The sequence below is a fragment of the Malaya genurostris genome, chromosome 1, assembly GCF_030247185.1.
Source record: "Malaya genurostris strain Urasoe2022 chromosome 1, Malgen_1.1, whole genome shotgun sequence".
Lineage (NCBI taxonomy): Eukaryota > Metazoa > Arthropoda > Insecta > Diptera > Culicidae > Malaya > Malaya genurostris.
The window spans coordinates 17,650,288-17,662,695 of NC_080570.1; the positions used below are offsets into that span (position 1 = coordinate 17,650,288).

Below are 12,408 nucleotides of genomic sequence, written 5' to 3' on the forward strand. Positions count from 1 at the left end.
TAAAATCACTCCGAAGGGTGTCCCCCTTTTTTTTGCTGGTTACTCACCGGTTCGTTCGGTTTGTGGTTGCTGGACCTGCCAGTATTGTAATGACCAGTTTGGCAGTCAAACTTAATTATAGGATTTAGAGTCCGAGACCGTTAATCACGGATTGGTTTTCTTGGTGCCAAAGTTATTCTTTTTTCACGAGCATCAGCAACAAAAAAAAAATTCAATGCTTGATGGAACCGTTGCAAGTTGTGGGGATGCGTTCACACACTGCTTCGGAGCTCATTCAAATTATTCATATTGAACCTTTAATGGAGCCTGCGACGGTGCACCAACTGGGACACATGCAGACACGGTTGCCTGACAATGCCGCAGTTGGCCTTGAACCACGAGGGGTCCAGCAGCCGAAAGAAACACGTGCGTTTTGGGTCGGAGTCGGCTATACGATGGACAACGAATTCAGTTCACCGTTGCGGAGCTTAACATAAGTGGATTAGGCACCCGTGCCGTCGCCATAGTCACGATTGTCTACTAGGATCGCAAAAATGAAATAAAAAAAAAACCAGTGCCGGTTGACACTTCGAGTTTTGCTATGCAACTCTGGTGCAACGGCACCGAGTGGACAGAAAGGTGAGTCAGCTGTTTGCTGCATTAATTGAACTACCAAACATTTATGCTCGAGTCATGCTGGGACCCGACCGCACAAAGCACATTGGAACCGTGTACCGGTTGGATCATGATATCGGTTGCATATTTGGACTAATAATTGATTTATCAAATCATGTCAAATGTTATAGAATTGCAATAATTGAGTTTCGATACGACAAATAAACTAATTCAATTGAAATGACACTGGATCTAGATTCGGGAACTGAATTTTGGATTGATTTCTGTAAATGAATTCACAAACTGAATTACGAATCTATTCTGGCCCACCTGAAACTTAATTTTTGATTTCGGTTTCAGAATTTAGTTCCAGAATTCAGAGCCTGCATGCTGGCATCGGATTCTGGAACTAGATTTCGGAGCTACATTCAGTTACGGAACTCAAATTCAGAATTCAGTTCTAAGGAGTGTATCGAAAATAAGCTATCCATAAATTTTTCTTTCAAATTATGATAAAAAACGATATTTCATTCAAACTAAAAATTGATCCTTTATTGTACGAGGGTAAACTTGAGCATAATAAAAACCGGATGAAATTTAAGTTATTCCTTCACGAATTTTCGAACTTTTGATCGAACGTTCCGGAAAAGTGTTGCATCGCATTTTTTGGACGCTTGAGCCCAAATTTTTTTTTGAACTCCTGCATGTTCCCAGCTGGCTTACCAGTCTTCTTGAAGACCCTCTTCACGATTGCCCAGTAACGTTCGATGGGTTGAAGCTGAGGGCAATTTGGTGGATTGTGGATTTTTTTCAACGAAATTTATACCCTTTTCCACAAGCCAATTGAGCGTGGTTTTGGCATAGTGAACTGACGCTAAATCCGGCCAAAACAGTGGCTTCTTATGTAAAGGCAGCAATCTCTTCTGGAGACACTCAGATCGATAGATTTCTGCAATTGTAGTTCCGGTAGTGTAAAAAATGGTTGACTTCAAACCACAAGGAACATATTGCTTGCCGCACCAGTACCTTTCGACCGAATCACTTCACTTGAATCGACCTGTCCGCAATTGTGGACCAGGAAGGGTTTTTGAGACCTCCTTTACATAAGTCTTATCGTTCATAAAAACGCATGCATCTGGAAACTGCAAAAGACGCTAATACAATTTCCGGGCCCTTGTTGCTGCTCGTTTCTTCTGTTCTACACTTTGTTTCGAGATTTTCTGCTTCTTTTAGGTCTTCAGGTGAGTTCGCCTCTTGATACACTGGATCATTCCGACACTCGTTCCTGCTTTTTTGGCCAAATCACGTATTGACATTGGTTTGTTCTTCATGATTAGAGATACCACTTTCTGAGCCAGTTTCGTGTTGGAAGAACCGGGTTTTCTGCCTTTTCCTGGTGGCTCATCCAAAGAATAGTGATCCGCAAACTTATTAATGATGGTTTTAACACTGGCATGATGAATTCCAAACCGCTCCGCCAATTTTTGCATAGTAATACCCTTCTCACTTAGCCATGTGTCCAGAACCTTAATTTTCATTTCCTTTTCAATAGGCGACATTTTTAAAACGCAGAATTTCAACCGCAAAACCAAGTAAACAAACGAAAGCTGACAGCCAAATACAGAGCATGCTGTGATCAGAGCATAAAAAAAACATCACAAATAACAGATCGGCTGAAAAGTTCGTATCGTTTCTATGAGAGGGCGCCACTAGAATTAAATCCATACCATTTTCAGTTAGTACCAACCTTCAAAAGATACGTGTATAAATTTGACAGCTGTCGGATTATTAGTTTGTGAGATATTGCATTTTGAGTGAAGCTACTTTTGTTATTTTGAAAAAAATGGAAAAAAAGGAATTTCGTGTGTTGATGAAACACTACTTTTCGATGAAAAAAAGTGCCGCCGATACCAAAAAATGGCTAGATGAGTGTTATCCAGACTCTGCACCGGGCGAAGCAACAATTCGTAAGTGGTTTGCAAAATTTCGTACTGGTCATATGAGCACCGAAGACGATGAACGCAGTGGACGTCCAAAAGAGGCTGTTACCGATGAAAACGTGAAAAAAATCCACAAAATGATTTTCAATGACCGTAAAGTGAAGTTGATCGAGATAGCTGACACCCTAAAGATATCAAAGGAACGTGTTGGACATATTATTCACGAATATTTGGATATGAGAAAGCTTTGTTCCAAATGGGTGCCGCGTGAGCTCACAATCGATCAAAAACAACAACGAATTGATGATTCTGAGCAGTGTTTGGAGCTGTTATATCGAAATAAAACCGATTTTTTTCGTCGATATATAACAATGGACGAAACATGGCTCCATCACTTCACTCCGGAGACCAATCGACAGTCAGCTGAGTGGACTGCACGCGATGAACCGAACCCAAAGCGTGGAAAGACTCAACAATCGGCCGGTAAGGTTATGGCGTCTGTATTTTGGGATTCGCATGGTATAATTTTCATCGACTACCTTGAAAAGGGAAAAACCATCAACAGTGACTATTATATAGCGTTATTAGAGCGTTTGAAGGACGAAATTTAAAAAAACGGCCTCATTTGAAGAAGAAAAAAGTTTTGTTTCATCAAGACAATGCACCGAGTCACAAGTCGATGAAAACCATGCTGAAATTGAACGTATTGGGCTTCGAATTGCTCCCTCATCCACCGTATTCTCCAGATTTGGCCCCCAGTGACCTTTTTCTGTTCTCAGATCTCAAGAGAATGCTCGCTGGTAAAAAAATTAGAAGTAATGAAGAGGTAATCGCTGAAACTGAGGCCTATTTTGAGGCAAAGGACAAATCGTACTACAAAAATGGTATCGAAAAGTTGGAAGATCGCTATAATCGCTGTATCGCCTCTGATGGCAATTATGTTGAATAATAAAAACGAATTTTGGCAAAAAAAAATGGGTGTTTCTATTAAACGATACGAACTTTTCAGCCGAACTGTTAGAAGAGCTAATTTTGTCAATTCTCGTCTGATTTTATGTGGCAATTATCATCTCCAAGCATCACTCAGTGCAAGTTTCGAGTGTATCAATCCGGCGGCAACGGGCGAGTGTAGACTATATCGATAGGATGTGAATGTCACACACTTGAATGACAGAAGTGGAGTACGGCAGCGGTTGCATAGCCCCGTGGTGCAATTACTGCTTGATTACTCGCTTGTTCACTTACCGATACACGTATGTAATGCGACTGAACAAAAACAATATCCATCTGCGGCGAGCTGGCCACGGCATCGGCGACGCTTCGTGATTTCTTCATCTGCTTCGTGCTCGGATGAAACTGAAGCGGATAAAAAAAAACAAACAACAAGAAAAAATCCAACGCCGGAGAACACGAGATAAGATGACAGACAAGTAGGCAACAGCAGTTGCGCGCTGCTGCTCCAGATCTTCCGTCCAACGGTCGACCAGCACCGATTACGGAATCCGCAATCAAGTCATTAGTTGTGTGGTTTGATAATGATAAATCATCTGAATGAAATTGAATTTCCTCTGTCTACCTGCGTCATACTTCCGCAAATGAGATTCAGCAGTCAGAAGATGTAGAGTAGAAAACAGCAGGCGGTGAACGCAGCAACCAGCAATGTGTAATTATGCATTTTATTTACTATCGATGGCGATGATGGTGTCTACGAACTTGCACTCGCCGCCTTCTTAGATCCGTGTCAACTAGACGGAGCACTTTCGCTTCACCGTTGCGCTGTCCATCGTGGGTCGGGTTGTCTTGCGTTTAGATGAAAGTGAATCGGGTTAACAATGAAGAGGTTGGCGATGGTACGACCCAGCCGAACACTAATGAAGCACTTACTTCGATCACCCCCATGCCATGCTCTAAGGTGGGCAAAACGTGGTTGCCGATCAATGTCAAATTAGAGCTGACCTTTCACGATCTCCTTCGAACGGAATCCCCAAACGGATGTCCATTTCTTCTTACCAGCTCGCTCGAACTTTGGCCGCCTGGCATGGAAGCCGTTATTTGCACTCTTCAAATCCAACCTAATTGGGTAGGAACTGTACAAGAGTATGCATGCTTCAAACCTCAAACGAAGAAACTGCAAGGCTTTGTACGGAAATTCGGTTTGGATGGGGGCCCTTCAAAATCTGACAGCTGCGCAATCTGTTTCGTTGTCGTTGTTGTTGTTGTTGATCCATCCGTGGCCAAGCGATGACTCAGATGCGCGCATACATAGTAGGCCAGCTGCGGCTCTAGGTGAGGTGAAGTTATGCAACCGATCGTTCTATCGCCTGATGGCAGCCTGTGCACAGGAGGTCGTACAGATTAATGGCTCTTCTGGTGCCGCGTAGAACACTTGTGGTGCTGGGCCCGCTCGAATCGAACCGCAGTACGATTGCGGCGAAACCATAATTATATCAGGAGGGCCGATTCGCACGATTGTGCGGCAGCCCGTTCCGAACGAAAAAATCGGTTGGACGGAAATTGATTGATTACAGTGGAGGTCAAACAGTAATTTTCGAATTATTCAATTTATTGTGGTCTTCGTGTGTGTGTGTGTGTGTGTTCGATGTTCGTCAATCGGAAAACCTAGTAATTCGATTTGCATAATTATACCTAGGAAATGATCGTAATTTCCTTGGCACACAATAGTTGACACCCAGCTCTTCACACAAATGTGTCATTACACTTATTATACGATCCTGTTCAGACATCACTCAGCGGCAGCCAGCCGTTTGACCGAAGAGTGATTAATTACGCACTCAAGCATTGATTTCCTCCTGCTCCTCCCGTCTGCTCTTGACTGTCACTAGACCATTCTTACCGATGTTGTTGATCTATCATCGTCGGCGAGAGATTTGACAGCAGCCCGGTACTTGAGAATTAATAACTATACATAAACACAGACACATCGAACATGGCCTTTTCCAGTGTGCAATTAATCAAACCGCCAAGCATCCATCCTGCATATCAGCCCGGCGATAAAGGTACCGCGCTGGCAACACTGGATTTAGATCGGATGTTTGCTAGACATCTAGTAGACTGTGACAGGAAAGTATGTTTCTTGCAGCCTTCCCCACTTCACTAAGCAGTCTAATTAATGTCACGCCCCTGGCAAAAAGGACACCGCTTCTGATGACGCCATTGCACGCCCGCTTGATCAGATATGCGACGGAGTTGGGTGTGGTTCAAGCCTTCCCGAACCAACTTCATTCTATGGGGTGACGTAGCGTGACGCAAATCAGAACGCCAACCGAGGGTTAATTGTTTATTTATTTCCTTCTCATTACAAACCACAACCATCCGACAGGCGCCAGCGAACTAGGCGAGGACCACTGGGTTGAAACAGTGTCAGGTGAGATACCAGACGGTGAATTGCAAAAACTAAACCAGTTATCGAACCCAGCTCTCGGGAATTGTTTATGTCGCTCGAAGGAAAACTGAAACCATTCAATGTTGGAGTTCCGTTTCAAAATCATGCCAAAGAAGCGGTAATGCTTCGTGACAGCTCAGTGACTCATAACTGCAATCTTGCCGTTACATTTCGGTTTTGGAACTTGATCTTCGGTTTTGAACGAAATTCGCAATCTAATCGCAACAATCCTTCTGACAATAAAAATCTTTCCAGATTAGTGGCTTGTAATCTTTGTGCTCAGAACAACTGATTCAGGCCAGAACTTATTACTATACCAACTCAAATCGATCATTTTAACACGGTTGCTGTTTTTAAATAGGTAGATGTTTTACTTACTTAACAGAAGGACCACTACTCATCAGAATAAACCACAAAAGTCACAGATTAGTGGACATCGTTCTACAGAAAACATGTTATCAAAATGTTGTGAATTTTAAATATTTACTTTCAAAATATTTGGAAGATCTCTTAAAAAGTCGATAAGTTAAAGCTTGACCAACCCCTAAAACAAAATTTCATTTGTGCAAATTGTAGAATACTTTAGATTTTGAAGATTTTTGAATCTAAAGACATTAAATATCTACAAGTTTCGAAAACGTACGTTTTTCAATTTATTGGCATATTTCAAATATCTGGTTTGAAAAATACAAAACAATACCAAAATTCTGTTACTTTTCAGTCAACCAAATATAAAAAAGTTTCACGAAAGTTTGCAATTTTCATGAATGGATAATTTGGAATTGTTAACATTTTCAAGATTCATAACATTTCAAATGTTTCCTAGAATTATGTTAATTTTTTTTTGTATTGAGTTTTGTTAGTTTTATGACCTAAAGTGACTTGAAATCTTAAAAACTAAGCGAAATTAAGCTCTGGAACACAAAATAAAATGTTCAAAGCTTACAAATTTTAAGTTTACAATTATAGGAACTTGAAAAATTTAAAAACTCAAGTATTAGCAAACATCTATTCAATGGTGAATATCTTAAAAATCATAAGAAACTTAATAACAGTTGAATTCTCTAGTTTCAAAAAACTAAAAAATAAAAAAAAATAAATTTTAAAATATTTAAAACTATTCAAAAATTTATACCCTGAATATCTCAAAGAGCAGAGAACCCTGGCCAATCAGAGAGGTGCTTTTCAGTTGATATGTCGCTTACTCCTTCATTAACGTCGTCTGTGTTTGGGGAAGCCGGCAAGCTAGCACAGCGTCTTGGAATCATAGCAGGTGAAATTAGAGACTACTTGACCATCTATTGTTGAAAATGCTAGATTTTACGCACTGAAATCGATGACAAGAAATGCACATTCAGAAGGGAAAATTCAAAATCGGAAAAATCTAAAAAGTTCAATACTTGGAACTTTAAAATCTTCAGAAATAAAAAAAAATTAACTCAACATAAAAATTTTCAAAATATTAAACAAATTGAGACGTAGTGGTTTCCAGATTTCAGAGGAGTAGTGGTTTCAAGTTCTGTACTAAAACATTTAAGCATATTTATGATAGGTTTAATAATTTAAAGTTATATAAATTTCAATGATTTCAAAAATCTAAATAGAAAACAAAAAACAATTACAAATCCTAAAATTCAAAAAATCTTGAACATGTAAATATAAAAATCTTTAATCTTTCAAACCTTAAAATGTTAAATCTTAATCTTAATAATCGTAAAAATTGAAAATCTTGAAAATCATAAAAATCATAGAAATCATAAAAATCTTAAAAATCTTAAAAATGTAAAAATCTTAAAAATCTTAAAAATCTTAAAAATCTTAAAAATCTTAAAAATCTTAAAAATCTTAAAAATCTTAAAAATCTTAAAAATCTTAAAAATCTTAAAAATCTTAAAAATCTAAATCTAAAAAATATAAATCTTATAATTTTAAAAAATCTTGGAATCTTCAAAAATTAAAAATTTTGGAAAATTTTATGTACCAAAAATATCGTATTATTTTATTAAAATATAAAAATCTAATGTTTTTCAGTTGATATATCACTTACTCATTTTTTAACGTCGTCTGTGATTGGGGAAGCCTGCAAGCTAGCACAGCGTCTTGGAATCATAGCTGGTGAAATTAGAGACTACGCGACTATCCATTATTGAAAATGCAGGATTTGACGCATTTAAATCGATGTCAAGAAATGTACATTCAGAAGGGCAAACTCAAAATCGGAAAAAAATCAAAATCATCAGAAATATAGGGTAACGGCTCCCTATTTCATCTGAGCTCCTATTTCCATCTCATTCCTTCACCTCATTACTTTGAACACGAATAATATCTTACAACGTACCTGAACCAAGCTGTGAAATGTTTTAAAAAGATCATATAATCTAATGACACATTTTCTTATTGAAAGAAATGGTTTTAAATTCTTCGGTTATCGTTTTTTTTTCATTTCAAATAAACTTACTTCTCAGTTTAGGACACATTTTCAGCTCAACATTTACATTTCGTCATGTTTCTGAATATCTACTAATCGATTCGTCTCAAAACATGATCACTATTTCGCACAATTACATTACTATTGAATGCTGGATGACTTCATAATAAGTAATATTCACTTTGCCACTTATTTAATTAATGATTAAAAACTTCAAAAATCACCAATAAAAGTATTCAAAAATATGAGATGAAAGTTTTCCACTTAGTTCGCTTGATTGCGTTTTGTTTTCATCGCAATTTGGTTTCGCAAAGTTGCCAAGTTTTCTCATAATGTAACAAAAAAAATGTTTTCCTTTTTCAAATTATCATCAACAAGTAGTTTTTTGGTATCCATTAGTTTAATTATATTGTTGATATTTATATTACAATAAAACTGTTTCGGCTTCGAATATTTCCAGAAAGAGCGTGTTAAATAGTAATGAAATAATCATTGTGGCAAATCTAGTAGCACTGCTTTCTTTCCGCTGCATGTCAACATAACGCTGTTAAGTGTGTGTGTGTTTCATCGGCTGTGCACAGAGATGCCAGATATTTCTTCTATTTTTTTCACTGTTTTCACTAATAAAATGAAATTTTTGTAATTTTATAACGTAAAAAAATAATTCTTCATATCTCTGTAAGTCATTGCCGCACTCAGAAATGGCATTTCACCAGAGTGATACACGCTGGAGCAGGATTCTTGTCCACACCGAGGATGCAAAATACGAAGCACCGCACAAAGAGGGAAGCGCACTTCTTCTCAGTGTCGAATAGACAGCATTTGAGTGTGTGCTTGTGGTTAAAGCAGCTGGCGCGAGCGAAACACATTGTCTTCGCATGAATCGCTCACACGCGCTCTCGTCTAAATACACCCAAGTGACCACTGGCGCGTGATGGTGAGCGAACACTTCTGTGAACTTCAATTAATAGAGAGTAGATCTGGCCTTGCTATGATAAATTTGCAAGGAAAACCGACAATTTTACGATAAATTGTTTTATTTTGCTGATTTTGCGTGTTCACGCTTCTTCTACGCAAACCATACAGCAGAGTGCTCACCGGCGTGTACACCTCTGTGAAAGTATCTGCATCCACCTCAGAGAATTTATTAGCTAATGCTTTAGCACTTTGGTGCGATTCAGTGGAAGAGGTAAAATGAAATAAACAAACGCACTCATGATGCGTGCACACTTTATACAACAGTAGTCAATATGCGAACGCACAAATGTATACAATACAGATAAATCCGTATGAATGGTATCTCTGGTTCTGCATGTTGTTTTTAGAAGGGCTAATGCCTAAATAGCAACAATTCAATTTTTGTTTCTTTTTAAAAATTTACCAGATTACCTTTACAGTAAAATTTTAAATGTTAACGAAAGGAAACGAACACGATCCAAAAAATTTTAAACGTCGAAATGATTCAAAACTGGTTATAAAAATATCGAGTGTTGTCGCATAGTTGACATTAAGCCCTTTTTAAGAAGAATTTTGACATTTTGAACCTGAAAGTGTAATAGTGCAATATTTTGATTGGTTACTGTCGCCATTGCGTATTAATAGGATGAATAAAGGACCAACGATAGGATGAATTAAAATCCTTTGAGATGAAATTAGGAGCAGAGTAGTGAACATATCAGTAGTGTTTTTAGCTGATTTTTTGAATATTATTTCAATTTCCAAGGAATGTGAATTACTTTCCAGAAATATGAAAAAAATCATAGTGATTTTTGTGGCTGAATCAGGTTTTTAAGCTAACGTCCTTACAAATGAGATGAAATAGGGAGCCCTTACCCTAACTAAGCCTAATAAATTTTACAAGTTTTAAAACTTATAATTCACAATAAAATTTTTCAACATATAAACAAAATTGGGATGTAGTGGTTTCAAGATCTGCTTTATCACCCTTATTCTGAATAACGTCGTATCGTTTTTTCCCTCGTATTTCATTTGTATTCCCCATAACGCTAGCAAAATCAAAGGTAGCTATGATTCGATCGAACCACATTCGATCGAAAAATCAATACGTCGTTATTCAGAATAAGGGCGTATAAGATTTATCTTAAAAATCTTAAAAATGTTCAGAATCTTCAGTAAAATGTGGCTTTTTGCATTAAAGTTTTGCACAAACGGAAGATTTTTGATAAATCACTTCAGCGTTTAGTAGTTTTTAGTGTGCCTACTCAAAAGTAGAAGTTGATTAAATTCTTTATCCATAATATTAATCTAAATTAAGTTATCGTTAATTATTTTCCGAAAGGAATTCAATTTCAGTAGAGCCTTTTTCGGAACACTTCAGTTTCGAGTGCATTGCGGTATCTGCCACACTTGGAACTAGTTCCTAATTATTAAAACCGATAAAATTGGTTCCATCGATAGAGCCGGTGGTGGTGCTCCGTTCCTATTTTACATCCGTTTGTGGTCGTGTTTTTACTTTCTTCGTCCGGCTTTGACTGTGCGGGGTTGCGCCGAACAAGGCAAAACATATGCCAGTGGTGGGGTGACACGAATTTTTTTAGCTACAACTTTCGCTTTTCTTTGAATTAATTCTGCGCAGAAGAACCTCAGGAGGAAGTAGATCCTCACCTGCTGCTAGAATTGTCGCACTTCGCTATCCAACCAGAACTTTGCTCGTTTTTCCGATTCATGGCAGAGCCTACTTTGTTGCAAACTAGATGCGCCTTTTTTTAACGGTCCGCGATCCGATTTAGAGATGGGCAATTCGCTCCTGAGCTGTTCCAGTGAATCGAATCATTGAAACGAGCTGACAGCTCACAGCTCTTTTCAAAAGAACCGCAGCTCACCAGCTCACTCATTTGCTACCCAGTTCACTGCATTATGACGAAGGGAACACGCTACGAGCTGATCGGATCTTCGGCTCTTTAAGAGATTCAATTTAGTCGACATCAATTAAAGATATGTTAATTCGCATTGCATTCATTGCATCATTGCAAATCAATGATTCAATTTCGATCATGCATATGAAAGAAAACCGGCATAAGAAAAACGGTGCACAAAATGAATCTAAGTTTAAACTAAAAGAGCTGATGAGCTGATACATCGAATCGATTCACTTTGGTGAGCTGATCGGTTCGGAGCTGTTCACCAAAATGAGCTGTTTTGCACACCTCTACCGATTAATGTTTTGATTTATATCTACTGCTCGGAAGCTTTTTACCAGTGCTGCCGGCGGCAGTTTATTTAGACATAGCTGTGTACTATATCGTGTTACCGCGTTAGATGTTTTACAGTGATGTTCCCAGGAGGACCGGATTTTTTGTGTCATGGTCGCACAGTGGTGGTGCTGGTGGTGGTGGTGTTCGTGATTTACGGCACTCTCCTTTCACCGTTTTTTAATGTGTAAACATTGCTCTCCGCGTGCTTTGGTTGGCCCGGTGGCCATCCTTATGCCACTGCCAAGACGCAAGTTAGTAGTACCCTTCAAATAGTGTATAGTGAATGATGGCACAACTATGTAGTAGGTGCTCCGACATTAGCGCGCTTCCGAAGGAGGTGGACGTAATTGAAGACAGTCCATTAACATCGTATTAGGCCCGTTCCGTTAGGAGTTAGTTCCACGCGGGCCTACGATGAGATACTGATGATGATGATGATGATGATGGTGACGACGGCGAGGATGATATCGGGCTGATGAATATTCGGGGTGGGCGTGCCCGCTGTCATAATCCAGATTTACATATGGCAAATGGGTAATCCCTCGTGCTAGATGAAAAAGTGCCGCCACCCCGGATTGATGATAATGGGAAATGCGCGGCGGCCCGCTTTCAAACGTGATGGCGGCTGTAGAAATAACGTTTTTTTTTCTCTCTGTGATATTCAGCGCCGAGGCGTGACTATCACTAAAGTTATTCAAAGGGAGTTTATTTGGTGAGTTAATTCGATACAATTGCCGACAGTATCGGACGCTGATCAATTCGGATCTAGCTGGTTCCGAACCGTCCATAACTTACGGGATTTGGTTTGGTTAGTAGCTGCTCATTTTG

The 12,408-nt window shown here is 38.8% G+C and overlaps 1 protein-coding gene across 9 annotated transcripts in view; it reads right to left on the bottom strand.

The window, feature by feature from the left end:
- Positions 1-12,408, bottom strand: part of LOC131433755 (leucine zipper putative tumor suppressor 3-like) — a 75,824-nt gene that overhangs the window by 7,307 nt on the left and 56,109 nt on the right. The window lies entirely within an intron of this gene.